A 23,873-nucleotide genomic window follows, 5' to 3' on the forward strand; every position below is an offset into this window, starting at 1 on the left:
GACCAATCCTGCTTCACCTAATTAACCCTCTTTTCCCACACAAACCTTATTTTCAAGAGTCCAATGGAAAAAAGGTAGACTAGAAAGAAGGGGAAACTGAAGAAAGTGATACCAAAGGCAGGGTTTTCTGGGTGCGTCTCCTACTATCCATGCCTCCATTACTTCCACCCTACTAGAACATACTACGCCTCAGCATACAATGAAATTAAAGTCCTGGATTTCCTACTCTACCTAACTGCATGTATTACAACTATCTGCTCTTTGAAGAATTCTAAAGTATTTGCAAGAGGATCTAACATTAAGGAATTGTAGGAAATACACAGTGAACTATCTTCATTCTCTCCACAACCATAGACTGATTACAAAATTTGCCCAGAAAAAAATCAGTAATTAAAGATGTCAAATCATCTCTGGCAGGACACACTAAATGGCTAAACAAAGATTGACTGAGTTTAGCAGAAAAAGTGCCCCCACATGGTAAAGGAAATTTACTATATTTTGTTAGATCATTTAAATTGAAAGAGAATTTAAAGTTTATCTTATCCAACCCGTTCATTATGAAAATCAGGAAAGTATGAGAGGTGCTACAATCTGTTCAAAGACATATAGTAAGTAAAAGAGAGAAATTAGAATCTAACATGTTTTGATACATTGTCCACAATACCATGCTGCCTCTGACTTAAGCTAAATAGAAATATGATGGAATTTTTACAAGTATATCTGTTTAATATCTTAGAGATAATACCTACACAATAAATTAATTTATTTCAATAATAATACAATTATGTGCTAGGTGCTAGTGGTACAACAAAGAAACACATACACACACACAGGCTACCTACATAAAGGCTATTCTAAGGAATACTGATAGAATTAATATCTACATGTACGAGTGACAGTCCAATCAACAATCCAAAGATTTTAGTCTGTATGACATTCATAACACATCTGACAAAGATAACTGTTACATGATAACTTGTTGAGATATCTGAGAATAAAATCAGAATCCCCTATTAAATATGCATAAAGAGAAAGAACTGTACTATTTATTTATTTATTTAAGCAGGGGTAGGGGCAGAGAGAGAGGAAGAGGGAGAAAGAGAATCTCAAGCAAACTCCATACTCAGTTTGGAGCCTGACATGGGGCTCAATCTCATAGACCCTGAGATCATGACCTGAGCCAAAACCAGAAGTCGGATGCTTAACCAACTGAGCCACTCAGGTGCCCCAAAGAGAAAGGATCTTTAATGATTTAGTTGGAAAGTCTTTTTAAAGTTTTTAGTGTATAAAAATAAGTTTTTGTTTTGTTTGTTTTTGTTTTTAGCAAAACTCCTTTTTGTTAATATGGTTTGAAATTCAGAGCACTATCCAATTTTTCCTATTGGATGCCCTCCATGGTATTTTTTAATCCGCCATTTTTCCCATGTGAAGTTATTGGGGGCGGGGGTGCTTTTTGAATGTTTCAATTTCTGGGAGATGATTGAATGTCTTAGATGACTGAAGATAACTTAGCTTAGACTTACAGCTTGTGTCTAATGCCAAACAGATTAATCCTCAAGAAATCCCTCAAACCATCCACTTTCCTGTCATGTCATTTTGTTTAAACATGAGACAGGTTTTGGATATTTCATGGTTGGGAAAACATCAATTATAGAAACACACATTGGTTTTTATTGTTCTTTTTCTTTTATTATAATTTTTATTTACCTTCCTACATGTATGTAATATGTAAAAGAAGGTTTAAAAAGGTAAAATCTTAGAATCCTATAGCACAAATTATAGAAATGTCAAAAAAATCAGTCTTTCCAGTAATATTAATATGGTATTTATATATTAAAGTTTGCAATATAATGTAATAAAGTAAATTTATATATCAATCTTAAGTTTGCAATATAATTTCACATTTTATCTCATGTAAATATCACACTCACTCTAAATGGAGATATTAATCCTACTTTAGGGAGAATGAACTATGTATGATACAGAGAGATTAAGTTACTTGCCCAAGATTAAGAAGCTAGCCAAGGACAGAATCAGTGCTTGAATTGTCTTGGGAATCCAGTACAAGAGTGCTTGCTACCAAAACAAGGATCTAAATACTGAATTCATTTTGATTAGTAGTTTTGTCACTTAATGTGATAACATTTTACACAAAGCATGATTTCTGAATTTTAGAAAAAGCCACGGAATAGGAAATGAAATGAACACCACTTTTGCATATTTATTTATAGGTATGCATGTATCCAAGCCAAACTCCAGTCACCGGCATTACTCTGCCCAACTCATCTCCCTCAAAGAACTTTGAAAACACTTATTTTAGTTTTCCATTGAAAGGGACACCATATTGTTTTTTTATCCTTTACATTATAAATCTTTCACTATACGATCAAGAAAATATAAATCATGTGGCTTCACCTCCCCATAAAAGTGTCTAATTAAGATTAAACTTGTCTCTGTGGTAAATGTAAAATGATTTAATTATAATCAAAATGATCTCAATTGAATAGCTTCTGTTTCAAAGAGTCACTCTCCCAGTGCTAAGAAGCTCATTAAATTCAATTTGCCGTAATGTACTGCTGTCATGTTTCCTTTCTGAACCACAGTATTATAGTAAAGTTCTTTGATTATTTCCCTGTAGGGCAGCATTAATGTGACACACCATGTAAAAGAAAAGCTTAAAAGAGACTCAAAGATGCACTACCTTTTTCTTTTCTCAATTGACGTTAATGTTAAGCAGCATGAAAAATATGCCAGAAAGAGTTCCTGTAGCCTGTCCAACGAAAGTTTAAAAAAAAAAAAAAAGGTGAAAAAAATTGTATTGTTTTTCCTAAATGTCTAAACATTCTAGTCTGCACTTACGTGATAGCAAACATGTGGGCATTTCTTTCCATAGAATGTGGATAATGCATTTCGGTATGGGTTTGTATGTTTTCATTGGCATATATTTTTCATGTATACATGAACATTAAGGTTTTAGTGTTCAAGAAACTTCACTCTCTTGAAAATGTAGAATTGGTGTTTTCCAGATGAAAAATCCTCCCCAGTCTAAAATTATTGAGTATTGCAGTCTGTATAAAGAAGTCACTCTATTTAATCATTTGTTATTTGAATGAATCAAACAGGGGTTTTAAAAATCATTTTTTTCCACTGAATATGAAATTCGTTCTGGTTCATCCCTTCGCAAAAAATATGTACTAAATAACTTGAGTGTTTGAGATGACTAATCTACAAGTAAAAATAAAAAATCACTTCAGGGATGCTGGATAAAATAACTATATAATGGGCACAGTTGAAATAATTGGTAAAAATAATACACCCACATCTTTTTTTAAGGTTTTTTTTTTTTTTTTTTTTTTTTTTTTTTAGTAATCTCTAATGCCATCATGGGGCTTGAATCCATGACCCTGAGATCAAGAGTCCCATGCTCTTCTGACTAAGCCCACAAGGTGTCCCAATACACATGAAATTAAAATACATATTCTATTTCAACAGTCAGAACTAAAATTACACAAGTATGCTGCATCTGTTTTGCAAAACATATTACTATCATTTAAAAGGTGTCAGAGAAAGCAAGGTTAGTATGCAGTTGGGAATTTTGGACGCCGTTGAGATACACACAAATAAATACACATCAAGGCTTTACTGCTTTGGTTACTCTATCAAACAATTATATCAGAATAAAAATAAGATATAAAATAAAATATAGATGCTTCTGTCCAGCACTGAAACAATATGTCTTTTTGGTTAGCTACCAATGAAGGAATTAGTTCAATTAAATGATCAGTCTAGACATTGCATGAAGAACAAAGTGTCTTACCAAATTTAGAAACTTAGAAACTTAATTTTTGAAAACAGTTTGGCTACCTCTCTTCTTTCCTTCCTTCACCTCCTTCTTTCCATTTTTCTCATCCTTTTCCTTATTTCCTTTTTTAAAAAATTACTGTTTGTTTTTAATTATACAAATTATGTAACAAAACATCCTCTGCAGAAAGATTGGATGCATTCACCCTTTTTTAAAAAAAAAAAAAAAAAGATTTTATTTATTTATTTATTTGATAGAGAGAGGAAGAGAGGGAATACAAGAAGGGGGAGTGGAAGAGGGAAAGAAGGCTCCCCCCACCCCCTTGAGCAAGGAGCCCAATGTGGAGCTTGATCCCAGGACACTAGGATCATGACCTGAGCCAAAGGCAGACGGTTAACAACTGAGCCACCCAGACGCCCCTATATTCATCCTTTTAGAACAGCCAGATGTTGCCCATTCACCCACAATTTCATCAGAACAATTTAGTCTTGATCAAGCTTATTGGTGAAAAATGAAATCTGTTGCTAATTTAATTTTCACTTATTTGATTATTAGTGAAGGTGAGTATATTTTATATATTAATATCCCAATAATATCTGTTGCTTTTTATTTGCATTTTGTTTCTGTTATTTGCCTGTTGGTATCTTTTGCTGCAGAGTAATATTTCTTTTTCTTATCAACAATTAACTTTTTTTTTTAATTTTTTATTTTTTATAAACATATATTTTTATCCCCAGGGGTACAGGTCTGTGAATCACCAGGTTTACACACTTCACAGCACTCACCAAAGCACATACCCTCCCCAATGTCCATAATCCCACCCCCTTCTCCCAAACCCCCTCCCCCCAGCAACCCTCAGTTTGTTTTGTGAGATTAAGAGTCACTTATGGTTTGTCTCCCTCCCAATCCCATCTTGTTTCATTTATTCTTCTCCTACCCACTTAAGCTTTAATTTTAATAAAAATATTTACTACCTATCATATTTATATTATAAATACTTTCTCCCACATTGTCAGTGAACTACCTTCTGATGAAGAATATTTTGCATATACAGTTTAGCATAGTGTCTAACAACATCTAATAAGCAGCTTAACTGTTGAAATGAATCATCGTCTTTTAAAAATACCACCACTGACCATCCATCCCACTTTCTAAAGACGCAGTTCACAACTGGATACCACTATTCCTCATTACTTAGCAGCTAGTATTGTAGCCAAATTATTAAAAGCACTTGAATATTGTTTGAAGTGTATTTTTTAACTTTTATTCTACAAAATACTGACTTCATTTGCTAAACCTGCATACCTAATGTTCATTAAGAGTTATCTATCCCTACACACTTCTGATTATTTTTGGGTGTGAGATCTCATTTTATTTCTATATCAATATCCTTGCAATTTTCTAATAGTCCACAATGGAGTCAGGAGATTTTTCAAGAGTTCAAACCATTTAATAAAAGAGAAAAATATTTTGAACACAACCTATTTAAAATAATAGATGTTTATCAAATAGATAACACTCACTAGATGGCAAGCTCTCTAGAGCCCTAACTCATTTCATCTTCTCAATCATTCCCATTAAACAGAGGAAGAAACTGAAGCACAGATGATTATGTGATTTATTCAAGAGGACAAAATGAGCAGGTCACAGAGCTGGGCTTTGAACCCAAGACAGATTCTAGATTTTGTAGACTTCCTCGCTTACCTTGAAGCTGTACTGAACAGATGGTGGCAGAATGACAGATTATGTAGATATAGATATGATTTTCTCATCTATGAAACAGAGATATTAGCCACAGAAGTGCCATGAAGATTAAATGAATACACATAAATACTCCTACTCTAGTTTCTGTCACAGTAAGTGCTATGTGTGAGCTGTTCTTATTTTATTAATTATTATTATTATTACTTCAGTATCATAACGATATCTATTACCAAGGCTTACTGTTCCCTTTTCTTCATCTTTAACATCTACTTTTCTGTGTCTTTCTTGGGTCCAATTCCCTACTGCATCATTTCACTCTAGCTATCTGCTCAGTGGAAACCTCTGCATTCTGTTCATTTCTAATTACACAGTTTTCTCCAATCACCTTATACACTCTCATGTCTTTAAACAATATCACCACCAAGACTATCTACCAAACTGCATCTCCAGTCTTGACCTTCTTCCTAAATGTACTCTCATACCCACAGCTGACTCTTGTACATTTCCACTTTGATATCCTTCACCTGAAAGTTTAACATTGAACTCTACAGCCCTATAGCTGCAACCCCTGTGTAAGAAAATGTTAACAAGTGTATTCTACAATGTTATGGGATTGAATAGATTATACATTAGCAAGTTCTGGGCCAAATATTCAGTATCAAAACCTAGAATTCAATAGTTTTAGAGAAAATATAGGATTTACAGTCTGAAAAAATTTGAAGAAATATAGAAATTAGAAATGGAAGTGTCTAATTTAGTGGCTTTCAATTTTATACCCCAGGAGACATGTCTGGAGACATTTTGGGTTGTCACAACTTGGGGAAAGGTGCTACTGGCATATAGTGGGTAGAGACCCAGGATGCCAATAAACATCTTACAGTGTACAAGATATTACAAAGATTTAACTGGTCACAAATGTTACAAAACCAGCACTGAGGACCCCTAGGCCAACTTTAACCACAAGTTGTGGATTTAAGGAAGTGTTCAAGTAGCTAGAAATGCCCTTAATAGAAAAAAACAAAACAAAACAAAACAAAACCCACAAAATTAAAAAAAAAAAAAGTCTCAGTCTAGAAAGATAATATTAGGAGCAGTACGATTAGTGAAATGGTGATTATAGTGCTCTTTCCTCACCTGTATATATATATATATTATATTATATATATTATATATAATATAATTATATATGTGTATGTATGATTATATATATAATTAAAATATAATGAAAGGAAACAAAAAGTATATATAAAGAATAATAAAAATAAACATTTAAAAAGAATTGAAAAAATAACTGGAAAAGCAATACAGAAAGAATAAAGAATGAAACTACAAAGAATGCTAGATACTATTTTCCCCTGTTGTTTAAACTTTGCAGCCCTCTGTGATCTGTAAACTTAGTGTGAGTGAGTTGTTCATACCGGTCTACTGGGGAAGGGGCCTCTTGTGCTGATTGTCAGGTGGACTTGCCCTAGTGGAAAAGCTCCTCCAGTGCACAGGGAGATAGGGCTCAGTGTAAGTGGCTCCGGACTCTTCCAAGTGGCATCATTTTGTTCCCTGAAGGTTTTTAGCACTGTTGGGTGGGGTTGAATATGGAGACACCCTGCTCTCTAGCCCAGGAGTTGAAAATTCACATCCCCTAGTGAGCCCTCACAGAAGAGCAATCAATCACTCTCAAATCTCCCCGGTTTCCATCAGAATTGTGCCAGAGCTTTTTTTTTTTTTTTTTTTTTTTTTTTAAAACTCAGGCACACAACTTAGTTTCAAAACTCCAAATTGTAGAGACTTCTCTGGTGTGGATCTATGCTGTTCTTCCTGGGGAGGGTCTTGCTTTGCTTCTGCCTTTTGCTGGACTTCTTCCAGGAAAGCAGTTGTACAACTGTGCAGTGGTTTGCAGTTTATGGTAACAAGGAGCAGAAAGCTGTCCCCTAGAGTTGCTGTTCTCAGCCTGCTTCCATGCTCCTGTGCCTGGGAACAGTGGGTCACTTAGGTGCCATCCATTCTTCTTGTGACCCAAGGGAACTTCAGATTCTGGTGTCACACCTGGGATTCTGCCCTGCTTCACCACCTGAGCACCTTTAAGCCAGGTACATCACCCGCTGCAGCAAACTCTTAAAAATTCAGATTTTGCACTCTGCTGCTTATAATGCTTTGTGGTAGCCTCCTTAAGCATGCTGCCTCCCTGCTGCCATGTCATCTCACCTGTATCACATTGGATTCAAGTCTCTACATCTCCTACCTTCCAAAAGGTGGGTACTCTTCTTTCTTTTTGTAGACTTGCAGTATTCATTTTCTCAGACCTCTGATTGATTTCTCAGTTGTTCAGAGGGATTTGATAACTGTCTAGTTGTGTTTGAGGGAGAAGACAAACTTAGGTTGCCCCTATTCCTCAGCCATCTTAACTCCCAGCCAGATTAATTTTCTATGTGGTTATTTTTAAAGGTTTAAGCTCTTTATTAAACATATGTAATTAGTTGCTAAAATTTATAATGTCAACAAAAATATAGCAAAAATAGTTTATTAACTGTCCTCAATCATGGCTTAATTTAGACTCATCTCTAGGCTTGAATATAGTCTAAGTCATAAACCAGGGGGGTCTTGTTTTTGCCTTGTTTGGCTGTTAAATTTAGAGTTTAACTTAAATAACATGTTTTGTCTCCTAAGTAGTTAAATGCTATGACTATCTCAATCATTCTCTAAGCCTGTAAGGCTGTGAACCACCTCATCTTTTACTAAAAGAGAACTCTTCCTTCCCCTTTTTCCTCCCCTTATTATCTCTTACACTTGCTCCCTTTTTCTTTTGTTGCTCACTTCTGCTCCTCAACCCTCCTCTCTCCCTCCTTTTGTTAATATTCTACATTTGAGTAATAATGAACAGGTGAGGAAAGAGCACTATAATCACCATATATATCTATATCTATATATATAATATATAAAAAATATTTTATATATAAAAAGATATATATATATATATATATATATATATATATATATATATATATATATCTTTTTTTCTTATTTTGGGATCTTGTTTCTTCTAACAAGCAGACCAAACATACCCAGGATCTAGTTTTTGGTTGTTGTTTTTTGTTGTTGTTATTGTTACTTTTGTTGTTGTTTCTTTTTCTTTTTTCTTTTCTTTTCTGGAAAATAAAATGACAAAACTGAGAAATTAATCCCAAAAGAAAGAATAGAAGGTAATGCTCACAGCTAGGGTTTTAATCAACACAGATATAAGTAAGATGTCTGAACTAGAATTTAAAACAATGACTCTAAGGATACTAGCTCGACTTGAAAAAAGCATAGAAGACACTAGAAAATCCTATACTTAGAGATAAAAAAAAAAAAAAAAAACCTAAAATCTATGCAGGCCAAAATTAAAAATTCTATAACCGTTGCAGTCCCAAGTGGAGGCCATAAAAATGAGAATGAATGAAGTAGAAGAGCAAATCAGTGATATAGAGGATAAAATTATGAAAATAATGAAGTTTAAAAGAAGAGGGAAAGAAAACTATTAGAACACAAAGGTAGACTTAGAGAACTCAGCAATTCCATAGAATGAAATAATATCTTTATTCTAGGAGTCCCAGATAAAGGAGTTTAGGAAAAAGGGGCAAAAGGTTTATTTGAACAAATTATAGCTGAGAACTTCACTAATCTGGGGAAGGAAATAGGCATTCAGGTCCAAGAATCACAGAGAACTCCTCTCGAAGTCAACATAAATAAGTCAATGCCACCACATAATACAGTGAAACTTGCAAATTACAAAGATAAAGAGAAAATTCTGAAAACAGCTCAGAACAAGAGGTCCTTAAAGTACAAGGGTAGACACATAAAGCTGGCAGCAGACCTGTCCACAGAGACCTGCAGACAAGAAAGGACTGGCATGATACATTCAATATGCTAAATGGGAAAACTATGCAGTTGAGAATATTTTATCCAGTAAGGCTGTCATTCAGAATAGAAGAGATAAACAAAAACTGAAGACAAACAAAAACTGAAGGAATTCATGAACACTAAACCAACTCGACAAGAAATATTAAAGGGAACCCTTTATTAGTGGAAAGAGAGACCAAAAGTAACAAAGACTAGAAAGGAACAGGGACAATCTTCAGGAACAGTGACTTTACAGGCACCAAAGTAATGTCTTTTAATAATTACTCTGAATTCAAATGGACTAAATGCAAAAAACAAACAAACAAACAAACATAGGGTATCAGAATGGATTATAAAAAACAAACCCACTGATACACTGTCTATAGGAGACTCATTTTAGAGCCAAAGACACCTCTAGATTAAAAGTGAGGGCAGTGGAGAACAATTTATTATACTAACAGACATCACAAGAAAGCTGGAGAAGCCATTCTTGTATCAGACAAGCTAGATTTTTTTTAATTAAATTGATTTATTTATTTTCAGAAAAACAGTATTCATTATTTTTTCACCACACCCAGTGCTCCATGCAATCCATGCCCTCTATAATACCCACCACCTGGTACCCCAACCTCCCACCCCCCCGCCACTTCAAACCCCTCAGATTGTTTTTCAGAGTCCATAGTCTCTCATGATTCACCTCCCCTTCCAATTTACCCCAACTCCCTTCTCCTCTCTAACACCCCTTGTCCTCCATGATATTTGTTATGCAAGCTAGATTTTAAACCAAAGACTGTGATAAGATACAAAGAAGGACACTGTATCATTAAAAATGGGTTTAATGGGGGTGCCTGGGTGGCTCAGTGGGTTAAAGCCTCTGCCTTCGGCTCAGGTCATGATCCCAGGGTCCTGGGAATTGAGCCCCACATCTGGCTCTCTGCTCCATGGGGATCCTGCTTCCTCCTCTCTCTGCCTGCCTCTTTGCCTACTTGTGATCTCTGTCTGTCAAATAAATAAATAAAATAGTAAAAAAAAAAAAATGGGTCTCAAGAACAAGAAAATCTAACAATTGTAAATATTTAGGCCCCCAATTTAGGAGCAGCCAAATTTATAAATAAATTAATAACAAACTTATACTCATTGATAATAAAACAATAATAGTAGGGGACTTAACACTTCACTTACAGCCATGGACAGATCATCTAAGCAAAAGATCAGCAAGGAAACCAGGCTTTGTGTGACACATTGGACCAGTTGGACTTCACAGCTACATTCAGAGCATTTCACCCTTAATCAGCAAAATACACATTCTTTTCGAGCACATGGAACATTTTCCAGAATAGATCACATACTGGGTCACAAATCAGAACTCAACCAGTATAAAACGAGAACATGCAATGCATATTTTCAGATCAAAATGCTATAAAACTTGAAGTCAACCACAGGAAAAAATTTGAAAGGACCACAAATACATGGAGGTTAAACAACATCCTACTAAAGAAAGAATGGGTCAACTAGGAAATTAAAGAATTAAAAAAATATATATGGAAGCAGATGAAAATGCAAACATGTCTGATCAAAACCCTTGGGATGCAGCAAAGGTGGTTCTCAGAGGGAAGTATATAGCAATATAGGCCCTCAAGAAGAAAGAAAACTCTCAAATATACAACCTAAACTTACACCTACAGGGTTGCAAAAATAAAGTAAGTTAAGGGACACCTGGGTGGCTCAGTTGGTTAGACAGCTGCTTTTGGCTCAGGTCGTGATCCCAGCATCATGGGATGGAGTCCCACATCGGGCTACTTGCTTAGCAGGGAGCCTGCTTCTCCCTCTTCTTGCCATTCTGTCTGCCTATGCTTGCTCTCTCTCTCTGACAAATATTAAAATCTTAAAAAAAAAAAAGAAAGAAAGTAAGTTAAGCCTAAATCCAGCAGGAGAAGAGAAATATTAAAGAATAGCGTAGATGTCTATGAAATAGAAATTAAAAGAAACCCAGAACAGATCAATGAAACTGGGAGCTGGTTCTCGAAAGAATTAACAAAAATAATAAACACCTAGCCAGACTTAACAAAAAAAGAGAAAAACCCAAGTAAATAAAATCATGAGTGAAAGAGGAAAGATCATAACCAACACTAAAGAAAGACAAAAAATTATAAGAGAATATTATGAGCAATTATATGCTAACAAATTAGGCAATCTTGAAGAAATGGATGAATTCCTAGAAATATGTAAATTACCAAAACTGAAACAGGAAGAGAAAATTTGAATAGGCTCATAACCAGTAAAGAAATTGAATCAGTAATCAAAAATCCCCCAATTAATAAGAGTCCAGGGCTGACAGCTTCTCAGGGTAATTCTACCAAACATTTAGTGGAGAATTAATACTTATTTTTCTAAAACTGTTCTAAAAATTAGAAATGGAAGGAAATTTTCCAAATTCATTCTGTGAGGCAAGCATTATCTTGATCCCCAAACTAGACAAGAACCCCACTTAAAAGGAGACTTACAGACCAATATCCTTGATGAACATGGATGTAAAAATTCTCAATAAGATATTAGATTGGATCCAACAGTACATTAAAAGGACTCTTCACCACAACCAAGTGGGATTTATTCCCGGGCTGCAGGAATGGTAAAGCATCCACGAATCAATCAACATGATATACCACATTAATAAAATAAAGGAGAAGAACCATATGATCCTCTCAATAGAGGCAGAAAATGCATTTGAGAAAATAGAACATTCTTTCTTGATTAAAACTCCCTGCGGTGTAGGGATAGAGGGAACATACCTCAACATTATAAAGGCTATATATGAAAGACAGTTAATATCATCCTCAGCAGGGAAAAACTGAAAGATTTTCCCCTAATGTCAGGAACAGGACAAGAACATCCACTCTTACCACCGTTGCTCAGCATAGTATTGGATGTCCTATCCTTAGCAATCAGACAACAACAACAGTAAAATAAAATAAAATTATTCCAAATCAGCAATGAAGTCAAACTTTCACTCTTTGCAGATGACCTGATACTCTATCAATAAAACCCAAAAGAGTTTGCCAAAAAAATTGCTAGAACTGATACAGGAATTCAGCAAAATGGCAGGATATAAAATCAATGCACATAAGTTTGTTGCATTTCTATATACTATAATGAAACTGCAGAAAGAGAAATTAAGCAATCGATCCCATTTATAATTGTACCAAAACCATAAGATAACAAGAAATAAGGAATAAGAAAAAAAACGAACCAGAGAGGTAAAAGATCTGTACTCTGAACAAACTATTAAACACTTATTAAATAAATTGAGGAAGACAGAAAGAAATGGAAAAACATTCCATGCTCATGGACTGGAAGAACAAATATTGTTAAAATGTCTATACTACCTAGAGCAATCTACACCTTCAGTGCAATCCCTATCAAAATACCACGAGCATTTTTCACAGAACTGGAATAAGAATTCTAAAATTTGTATGGAACCAGAAAAGACCCCAAATAGCTAAAATAATGTTTAATAAGAGAACCAAAGCTGGAGGCAAATGAATTCTGGACTAAGAGGTGTATCATAAACCCAAAATCATCAAGACAGTATGGTACCAGCACAAAAACAGACACATAGATCAATGGAACAGAATAGAGAACCCAGAAATGGACCCACAACTCTATGGTCAACTAATCTTCAACAAAATTTGAAAGAATAGCCAATGGAAAAAAAGACACTCTCTTCAGCAAATGGTGTTGGGAAAACTGGACAGAAGAATGAAACTGGATCACATGCAGAAGAATGAAACTGGATCACTTTCTTACACCACACACAAAAATAAATTCAAAATGGATGAAAGACCAAAATATAAGACAGGAATCTATCAAAATCCTAGAGAAGAGCAAAGGCAGGAACCTCTTTGACCTCAGCTATAGCAACTTCTTGCTAAATACGTCTCCAAAGGCAAGGGAAACAAATGCAAAAATGAACTATTGGGACATCTTTGGGATAAAAAGCTTTTGTACAACAAAAGGAAACACCCAACAAAACTAAAAGGGAACCTACAGAATGGGAGAAGATATTTGCAAATGACATATCACAAAAAGGAATAGGCTCCAAAATATATAAAGAACTTATCAAACAACATCCAAAGAACAAATAATCTAGTCAAGAAATGGACAGAAAATATGAACAGACATTTCTCCAAAGAAGACATACAAATGACTGACAGAAACATGAAAAAATGCTCAATATCACTCGACATCAGGGAAATACAGATCCAAAAGCACAATGAGATACCACCTCACCCCAGCCAGAATGGCTAAAATTAACAACTCAGGAAACAACAGATGTTGGAAAGGATTCAGAGAAAGGGGAACCCTCTTACACAGGTGGTGGGAATGCAAAACTGGTGCAGCCACTCTGGAAAACAGTATGGTGTTCCTCAAAGGTTAAAAAATAGAACTATCCTACAACCCAGAAATTGTGATACTAGGCATTTATCCAGAGGATACAAAATTAGTGATTTGAATGGGTACATGCACCCCAATGTTTATAGCAGCAATGTCCATAATAGTCTAAATATGGAAAGATGCCAGAAGCCTTATCGACAGATGAATGGGTCAGAAGCCTTATTGACAAATGAATGGATGAAGGTGTGGTATATATATTCAATGGAATACTTCCCAGCCATCAAAAAGGAAAACTTTGTCATGTGCACAAAGAGGATGTGACTAGAGGATATTATGCTAAGCAAAGTCAGTCTGTTAAAGAAAGACAAATACCATATGATTTCCTCTTATGTGGAATTTAAGGAAAAAATATAAGACAAGGAAAGGAAAAATAAAATAAGATAAACACAGAGAGGGAGATGAATCTTAAGAAACTCTTAACTATAAGAAACAAATTGAAACAAATTGAGGGTTGTCAGAGGGGAGGGGGGTGGTCGGATGGGGTAATTGGGTGATGGGCATTAAAGAGGGCACTGGAGGTGACAAGCGCTGGATGTTAAATGTAAGTGATGAATCAAAAATTCTACCCCTGCAACTAATAATATACTGTACGTCAACTAAATTAAATTTAAATAAATTTTTTAAAAAAATATCTGATATTTAAATTATCATAATTTTAATATATTTGTATTTAAGAATTTCAATGAGAGACTTGCAGAATCAAGAATCTACAAAGAAACAAGGAATAGACTAAATTTCTTAACTATGACCACTGCTTCATGTCCAGCTGTTTAATTCATCTACTCATTAGATAAACACATTGTACAACACTTTCTAAAATCTCATCTCTAACTGGGTTGGGCTTTGGTCTAATCTAATAGCCTAGGTAATTCTGCACACAAGAGCAAGAGAACCAAAAAACAAACCCTAATGGTTTCTGACTGAATAATCATCTCTCTGGACTCAGTTTTCTCAAATGAAATTGAAACATATTGATAATTCCTGTATCATGGGGTTGTTGTGAGGATAAAATAATACATGTCAAGTGTTTTAGTGACTGGTACACTGAAGATACTCAATAAATGTTGGCTATTATTTTTAATAATATTATTGCATATACTTTCCAAAAAAAGAACTATGCCATTTTAAGAACTAAAACATATCTAATTATTTCTCTAAGTACACACCTATATGTGTGCATATGCATACATTATAAATGGTCATTCCATCATTATATTTCATCATGGTAGGTTCTAACTGAATATTGATGATCATGTGCTAACATAAAACCCATTTTTTAGGAACTTAAGTATTTTACTGAAAAGAAAACACTTGTTAAATATTACATAATTTCAAATATTTGACACAATCATTAAATGTTAAAGGAATTCAAAGGAATATTAATATAAAAATTTTATATGTCTACACACATGTGTATATGAATAATGAAATGCCTTTATTCACCCATGTAACACATACGATTAAAGCCTCATAACAACCTAGTTTAATACGTTTCACAGTACTCCTGCTTTGCACTTGAGAAAGTCAAGATAGAATAATGTGCCCAAGTTGTCAAAATGATTCAGTCGATTTCAAGTTTGAATCTCAGATTTAACAGCTAAATCTATGATATAAATTTTTTCTACCCATACCCAAAACGGAGCCTATGATATCTTCTAGTTACCAATCAAATTTTGGTATTATAAAGCATTTTATAAACTGAAAATTTTTTATTAGAAATAATTATGGGGGTTATGGTAGAGAGACGATTTTATAGAAGCAGCAGTGTAAGCATTGATGAGGAATATGAAGAATTTTTGTAAACAGAGATTAAGGTTGCATTTATGTGTTATATTATGGATATAAAAGAGAACGTTTTGCTGGACGTTTTACTTTTGGATTAGTTTGGTTGATACTATATAGACATGACCTGAATAAAGAACCATAGAAATGTGTAAGTGGGAAAGAAAGAATAATTTGTGGGCATAGAGTTTTTAAAAAATTCAGATTTTATCAAGGATAAGTAACTGAAAATGTTCTCTCCTTTGAGTAAAATCATGAAAGAAAGGACTGTGCTTAATGTTTTTTAATTTATAAGTTGGAAACATAAATGCATGTCCTAATGAGAAACCCAAGATAGAATAACGAATTAATCACATTAGCAGAACCTTGCCCTTTGCATTTCCTTGCTCCTGGGAACTAAAATGCTGAATTTTAATGTTGCATTAACATTTGCAATAAAAGTTAAAACCCTAAAAGTAAAACGGAAACTTCCTTGCAGAGTAATGTGATAAACATTACACCTAAAAACTCAGGAGGGCTAAAGGGAAGGATAAATTGTTGCCACTTAAAATTGCAAAGGAATTTCCAAGGTGTGATGAAGTTACTGACTTAAAGTTTGCCACAATATCAAAGACAAATGTTGCATATTTGTCTTGCTTTATTTAACGGACATTTTCTGTAAAGCCACGTATCTCAAGCTATTATAAATATTTCCTCAGTTACTAACATTATTATGATCTTGCATAAATTATATTTCCATTTTGGTTCAAACAATGCCTTTTCTTTTTAACCCTTTGATTTTCATGTGCTGGCTAGCATCCCATAGATAACATGTATGTATATCTCACAGGTAGGAGGTTTTAAAAAGATAAAAATCAAAGTGGGTACTACAAATATTTTTGAAAGAAGTGTTAAACATGAGTTTTTGCAGCCAAAGTTACTTGTGGGTGTAAGACTAAGAAACAATTAAAGAAGAAGAACTTTTGAATAAAAGGCATGGTTCTTTTAAGGTACCACTTAGCTCCCAAAATATTGCTTTTTCCCTGAACCCAGCTCTGACTTTCTAAACACCTTTCAAGGCAGCAGAAAAACAATTTTCACACAAGATGTTCTTTTAAAAGTCTCACAAATAGACAATATTCAGAGGAATGTTTTATTTTGTCGGTATTATCTCACCTGCTGCTCACTTTCTTCTAAAGAATTTACCAGTACAGTGATGGGTCAGTGTGGAAAATAAAAACAAAATTATAAGGAAGGAAGGGAAAACATAGCAAGACTAGGGCATCATCTCAAAGCTCCCTTAAAAGAGATTCCGGTTGTCCCATAAATTCACTAAAATTATTTATATTGTATTTGACATATTTGACCACGATTAGTGAAAACAAATGGGAGGTATTGTGTCCTGAAGTTCTGTTTCTTTCAATGGAACCTTTGGCTATTTCTTTTATGTATCTGATCTAAACAGATTCCTTCTGGTATTGTTGGGGAAGGAAAGTTGTTCATAAGTGGATGCGTATTTGCAGGTCTGTTATTTATTTGAAATTTGGACAGAACAAATAAGCAAGCTCTTTCAAAGATTCATGTTTAAAGAATTACTCCCAATACTTTTATCTGGGAATGCTAACAAACTCCTCTTACATATTCACTGGGTTATTATCTGGAAATCCCATATAAATATCCCAGATATTTAATATGCCAGGATGAGAAGCCCGCCTCTGCCGTTTTGTAGCTATATTCATTTTAACAAGTTACATGAGCACTCTGAATTTGTTTCTTCAACTTTAAAATGAGAATATTAATACCTACAAAAGGGGGGTTATAAGGATTAAAATATGTAACATGTGAAGAACTTTTACAGAGAAGTCATTCTGTAATAGGTACTATTTTAAAACCACAGTCTGAGTAAGACTTTAAAAATATAAACCTAATTTTCTGGTTCCCCTACTCGCTGATGTAAATCTATCTTTAAATAGATTTGTATTTAAAACCCAAAAACTTTTTTTGGTAATAATATGTAGGTTTACTATAATTTCTTTTAAAAAACAATTTTAAAAAAAGACCATAGAACATAGTCTCCAAGATTGTTCTCATCATTCTCACCTCCTAGGAGTCAGGTACTTTTTCAGTCCCTTCCTCTATTGAACAGGGCTGACCTGGATAACTAGTTGAGCATTGTGGAAGAGACAGAGTGGAGCTTCATGGTTATTTCGTAAAAGACATTCAGTGGGGTGTCTGGGTAGCTCAGTCGGTTAAGCATCCAGCTCTTGGTTCTGGCTCAGGTCATGGGTGGCTCAGGTCAGGTCAGGGTGATGAGACGGAGCCTCGCGTTAGGCTCCATGCATAGTGTGGGTCTGCTTGAGATTCTCTCCCTCTCTTTCTGCCTCCCCCTTGTCCCCACCAGGCTTGCTCTCTCTCTCTCTCTAAAATAAATAAAGTCTTCAAATGACTGCATTAAAAAAGAGACATTCAAGCTTTTACCTCACTCTCTCTTGGATTAATTGCTATAGGGAAGCCAGATGCCATATTGTGAGTGCAGTTACATAGCCCTATGTTAAAGCCACGTGATACAGATCACAGGACAGCCAGCACCACCTTGAAAACCACATAAGTAAGCCACCATGGGAATAGATCTTGTGGCTTCAGTCATGCATTAAGGTATCATGTGAGAAAATAAATGTTGATTATTATTATACCCCTATGTTTTGGAGAGGTTTCTTCTGGGGTTAAAGATATCTAATAAAGATTTAACCCTGCATCTGGTAATAAAATCTGTGTTATTTTGTTCTTAATTACCTAATAGCAGCCAGTGCTGGCTTTAAACAGAAGTACCATCCAACCAAGCTCAGACCACTTTGACAAACCACAAAACTGGGAGCTAAATAAAGTTGTTGTAAACCAATGGTCTAGGGTCTGTTACTAACAAGTAACACAGCAAAAGGCAAGTGGTATATATCATCTTTGCTGTTGTGTCCTTTCATGGGACTTGCCAAGTTGAACCTCAAGTGTTTGTAGAAGAGCAAATGATCAAAATGACTAAACGCTCCCCAGTAGAAAAAATTGATGGGGGTGGGGTGCTGAGATCCAAGAAAGTGTGGTATCAGTAGGAGAATATAACAATTGGCCCATGGAATGGAATATAAAGACCAGAAACTGATAAACATATGTAAGAACATTTGATTTACTATGACTGAGCTGGTATTTTTCACTGGGACATGTTAAAATTTTCCAAAGAGATTTCTGGGAAAATTATTTATTTATAATTTTATATAGATATTATTAATCATATGAATGGAAATAATGATAGTCACTATCTTACATTATTAAAAAAAAATCAATTCCACATGGCTCAGAGATTGATATTTGAAAGATAAACTTCAAAATATTCAGAGAGTATTATAGTAGAATTCCCTGATGACCATGGACAGGAAAGAATTTCTTAACAACACGCACATGCACATACAAAGCACAAATCATAAAGGAGAAGGTGGATATAAATGCAACTGTATTAAAATAAAGATGATCTATTTATAAATAATATCAAAGTGAAAATATGAGCCATGGATTGAGACAAGGAACATATTACTATCCAAAACATTTTTCCAAAATATGTAAAGAGCTCTATAATTATCTATGAAATAAATTTCAAGTAGAAAAAATGGACAAAAATATTGAATAGGCTCTTTACAAATAAGGGAAACCCAACAGTCAATAATCTTACAAAAATAGTGTTTACTCATTAGTAACCAGGGAATTATAATTCATAACCAAAATAAGATGCCATTTCAATTAATCAGATTGGCAGATTACATTTTTTAAAACATCAAATGATACCAAATCTTGGCAAGTATATTGCTAGAGCAGGGACAACAAGGCCTTCATGGATGGAAGTGGAAAATAATACTAGAAATTTTCTAGATAATTGTAATGACCTAAAACTACTGAATGTGGACCTACCATATGACACAGCAAGTACACTCTTAAATCTATGATCTAGAAATCTCTCCTCCATGAGCAATGCTGCCATTGACAAAAATGTCCATAAGCAAAGTCTGTAGTGAAAAATGTCACAAATATATCAAGAAGAGAATCACACACAGTAGAGAAAATAAACTGCAACAATACATATGTATTTAAGGCACATTAGAGTGAATTAAGGGAGCAGATCTCAGAAGAAATCACACACAGTTGACCCTTGGGCAATACAGGAGTCGGGCTATGAGCCCCCTCCCTATGCAGTCCAAAATCTGCAAATTACTTTTGATTCCCCAAAAACTTAACTACCAATAGCCTACTATTGATTGGAAGTATTACCGATAACATTAAGTCATTTAATACATGTTTTTTATGTCCTATGTATTATATATTGTATTATTACAATAAAGTAAGCTAGTAGAAAGGAAATGTTATTAAGAAAATCAGGGCGCCTGGGTGGCTCAGTGGGTTAAGCCGCTGCCTTTGGCTCAGGTCATGAGCTCAGGGTCCTGGGATTGATTCCCACATCAGGCTCTCTGCTCAGCAGGGAGTCTGCTTCCCTTCCTCTCTCTCTCTGCCTGCCTCTCTGCCTACTTGTGATCTCTGTCTGTCAAATAAATAAATAAAAATCTTAAAAAAAAAAAAAAGGAAAGAAAATCATAAGGGTGGTGCCTGGGTGGCTCAGTGGGTTAAAGCCTCTGCCTTTGGCTCAGGTCATGATCCCAGGATCCTGGGATTGAGCTCCGCATTGGGCTCTCTGCTCTGCGGGAAGCCTGCTTCCTCCTCTCTCTCTGCCTGCCTCTCTGCCTACTTGTGTTGTCTATCAATTAAATAAATGAAATCTTAAAAAAAAAAAAAAGAAAATCATAAGGAAGAGAGAATACATTTACAGTTCTATACAGTATATATCAAAAAAAAAATCATGATACATGGATCCACACTGTTCAAACCTGTGTTGTTCAGGGTCACCTGTAGTGTAAGTCTATTTTTACAAGTTGCAAAATCATGCAAAAAATTCAAATCACCTCTAAATATATGTATTAACACCTTGGCGGTGGCGGGGGGGAAGGGAATGATAAACCCAGAATTGAGAACAGGGTTTTTCTATGTAGGGAAAGGATATGGACGAACTGAGGAAAGGTCCTTACAGCACTGGGTAGTAGATACAGGAACTTCTATAAAACCGTTATTCTTTAAATCTTATATATATTATAAATATTCTTTTATATCTACTTGATGCTAAAAAACCATGATTAGTTTAAAAAAGAAAACCTTATGTCATCAGTTTTCTTATTGGAATTGATCATCAAGGAAGCAATTTTCCATGCCAGTAATTCTTACTGCAGGTCCTATAAAAGCACTGTGCTTCACATTTGGGCCTCTGGGCAGGGGGTCATAGCAGATGTTTGCTATGAGCTGAAGGGAAACTGGACGGATGCCAGGAGCAGTGTTTATGACATTGCTCCCACCCTGGCAGAGATATTAAAGTCAGCATATAAAGAAAAGCCGTAATGTGCTATATCCAAGAGGTCACGGATTCCTAAAAATCTCCACACCACACTTCATAACTGCCTTAAGACCACACTGAAAAAAACATCTGTCCTCTGCCCATCTCTTCCTGAGAATGTGCTAAACCCATTAGCATTTGTATTCTAAAAGGAATGATTCCCCTATAGACCCAGAGAGCCATGGAGACCCTGACCAGTGCGGGTGGAGAACGGCTGTTTATAGAAATGTAGGGATGTGACCAATAGAATAAGAATGAGCATTCAGATGCTTGGCTGCTTGGCTGTGCCTACCAACAGAGAAGCAGAAATCTGCTTGAGTAACTCAAACTTGGAAGGTTACTGCCAGTCACACTGAAAAATGAGCCATTATTTTGCCCTGTTTCTGCAGGGCTGACCCTTCTGGCAGCTTTGTTCTGACCCTGGAAGATTCAAACTCATTCACAGTCTGTATGTTTTGATTACAGGCACCACCCGGTTCTCAGTAGTCTTCCACGGGTTTACAAGTTTATAAATTACTTGGCATTAGCAGGAACGTGACACTCAGTGGGCACCAATCCTTCCGCTGTTTGTCTTTCTGGATTATTTACCAGTCATAAAAAAGAACCACGTACTTCTGCCAGGCATCAGAATTTATAAGTACTTTCAAATTTATGGGTTTTTTTTTCCCCCCATCTTTTTCAAGAAATCTGAGGCTCTGAGAAGTTAACAATTTTTAAGATTGTTAACACCAAATGAGAATCAGAGCTAGAAGTCAATTCTAGGTCTCTTGTTGAAGTCCCAAGTTTCAAGCCTCTTCCATTACATACCAAAGAGTCTTGAAAACACATGCTTGATGAAGAGGTTTGAGGAGTGGGAAAATTATACCTTCTTTGGGTACTGACTTATACTTCATGATTGAAATGGTTGAAAGCGAACTCTTTTTGAGTGCAAATTAGATGTCAGTCACTGTGTTATATACTTTCAAACACATTTGCCCATTTTGTCTTTTCAACCATCTGATCTGATCTTATCTGATGATAAGGATGGTATGCTGTTTTTGTTGCCACTGACTCACTTTTACAGATCAGTTTCCAACAGGACATACAAGAACTAGATTTGCAGAGGAATTTTTAAACCAAACTCTGTCTAAATACAGCACCTAATTGCTATGAAAATACCTGGCTCCCAAGTTATGTAAGATATGGAGATATGTACATTATTTTTGAAACTGCAAGGGTGACTTAAATACATGTCAAAATCACTACTCTGTTTACTATAACTGATATGGAACAGACAGAGATTTAACACTCTAGAGTCTGTGTACGAGTATGTCTGAGTGTTTGCTTGTGCATCTGTGAAATGTACTACAGTTTGACATCTCATATTTTCAGATGAGGCAAAAGATGCTCTGTATAGAGATCTCTCCTTCCCAATTTTCTTCATTCTCCAGATACCACGGAAAACATGGTGGATTCCTGTGCAGTCATTTCTGAAGAATTTCAAATACCCTTGTATGTGTTATGGACTAGAGCAGTTGCCCTGAGTCAGGAGTAATTTTGTTCCCAAGGGGACATTTGGCAATGTTTGGAGACGTCTTTAGTTGTCACAGGCATCTTCTTGTAAAAGCCAGGAAAGCTGCTAAATATCTTTGAAATCAAGAAGCATGATGCCTCCAGTTTTGCTCCTTCTCAAGATTGTTTTGGCTATTTGGGGTCTTTGTGTTTCCAAAGAAATTTTAGAATTATTTTTTCTACACCTATGAAAAATGCCATTGGAATTTTGATAGGGATTTCACTGAATATGTAGACTGCCTTGCGTGGTCTGGACAATTTAACAATAGCAATTCTTCAAATCCATAAGCATGAAATATCTATTTCTTTCTGTCTTCAATTTCTTTCATCAAGGTCTTACTTTTTTAAGTATATGAGTCTTTCACTTCTTACATTAAATTTATTACTAGGTATTTTGTTCCTTCTGATGCAATTGTAAATGGAATATTTTTATTTTTCTTTCTGATACTTTCTTTTTTTTAATTTTTTATTTTTTAAACATATATTTTTATCCCCAGGGGTACAGGTCTGTGAATTACCAGGCTTACACACTTCACAGCACTCACCAAAGCACATACCCTCCCCAATGTCCATAATCCCACCCCCTTCTCCCAAAACCCCTCCCCCCAGCAACCCTCAGTTTGTTTTGTGAGACTAAGAGTCACTTATGGTTTCTCTCCCTCCCAATCCCATCTTGTTTCATTCATTCTTCTCCTACCCACTTAAGCCCCCATGTTGCATCACCACTTCCTCATATCAGGGAGATCATATGATAGTTGTCTTTCTCTGCTTGACTTATTTCGCTAAGCATGATACGCTCTAGTTCCATCCATGTTGTTGCAAATGGCAAGATTTCATTTCTTTTGATGGCTGCATAGTATTCCATTGTGTATATATACCACATCTTCTTGATCCATTCATCTGTTGATGGACATGTAGGTTCTTTCCATAGTTTGGCTATTGTAGACATTGCTGCTATAAACATTCGGGTGCATGTGCCCCTTTGGATCACTACGTTTGTATCTTTAGGGTAAATACCCAATAGTGCAATTGCTGGGTCATAGGGCAGTTCTATTTTCAACATTTTGAGGAACCTCCATGCTGTTTTCCAGAGTGGTTGCACCAGCTTGCATTCCCACCAACAGTGTAGGAGGGTTCCCCTTTCTCCGCATCCTCGCCAGCATCTGTCATTTCCTGACTTGTTTATTTTAGCCATTCTGACTGGTGTGAGGTGATATCTCATTGTGGTTTTGATTTGTATTTCCCTGATGC

At 35.3% G+C, this 23,873-nt stretch overlaps 1 protein-coding gene across 8 annotated transcripts in view; it reads right to left on the bottom strand.

Annotated features, from left to right (window-relative positions):
- The window catches only part of LRRC4C (leucine rich repeat containing 4C), a 1,100,263-nt gene that overhangs the window by 529,752 nt on the left and 546,638 nt on the right, over nt 1–23,873 (bottom strand). The window contains exon 1 of one of the 8 annotated variants that reach the window (XM_082748996.1): nt 8,563–8,578. The exons of the other annotated variants lie outside the window; for them this stretch is intronic. The gene's annotated coding sequence lies outside the window, so the exon portion shown is untranslated. Of the gene's footprint in view, nt 1–8,562; nt 8,579–23,873 lie in introns of those variants that run through there. 8 annotated transcript variants of the gene reach the window in all.

This window comes from Mustela nivalis (assembly GCF_964662115.1).
Source record: "Mustela nivalis genome assembly, chromosome: 9".
NCBI classification, from domain to species: Eukaryota; Metazoa; Chordata; class Mammalia; order Carnivora; family Mustelidae; genus Mustela; species Mustela nivalis.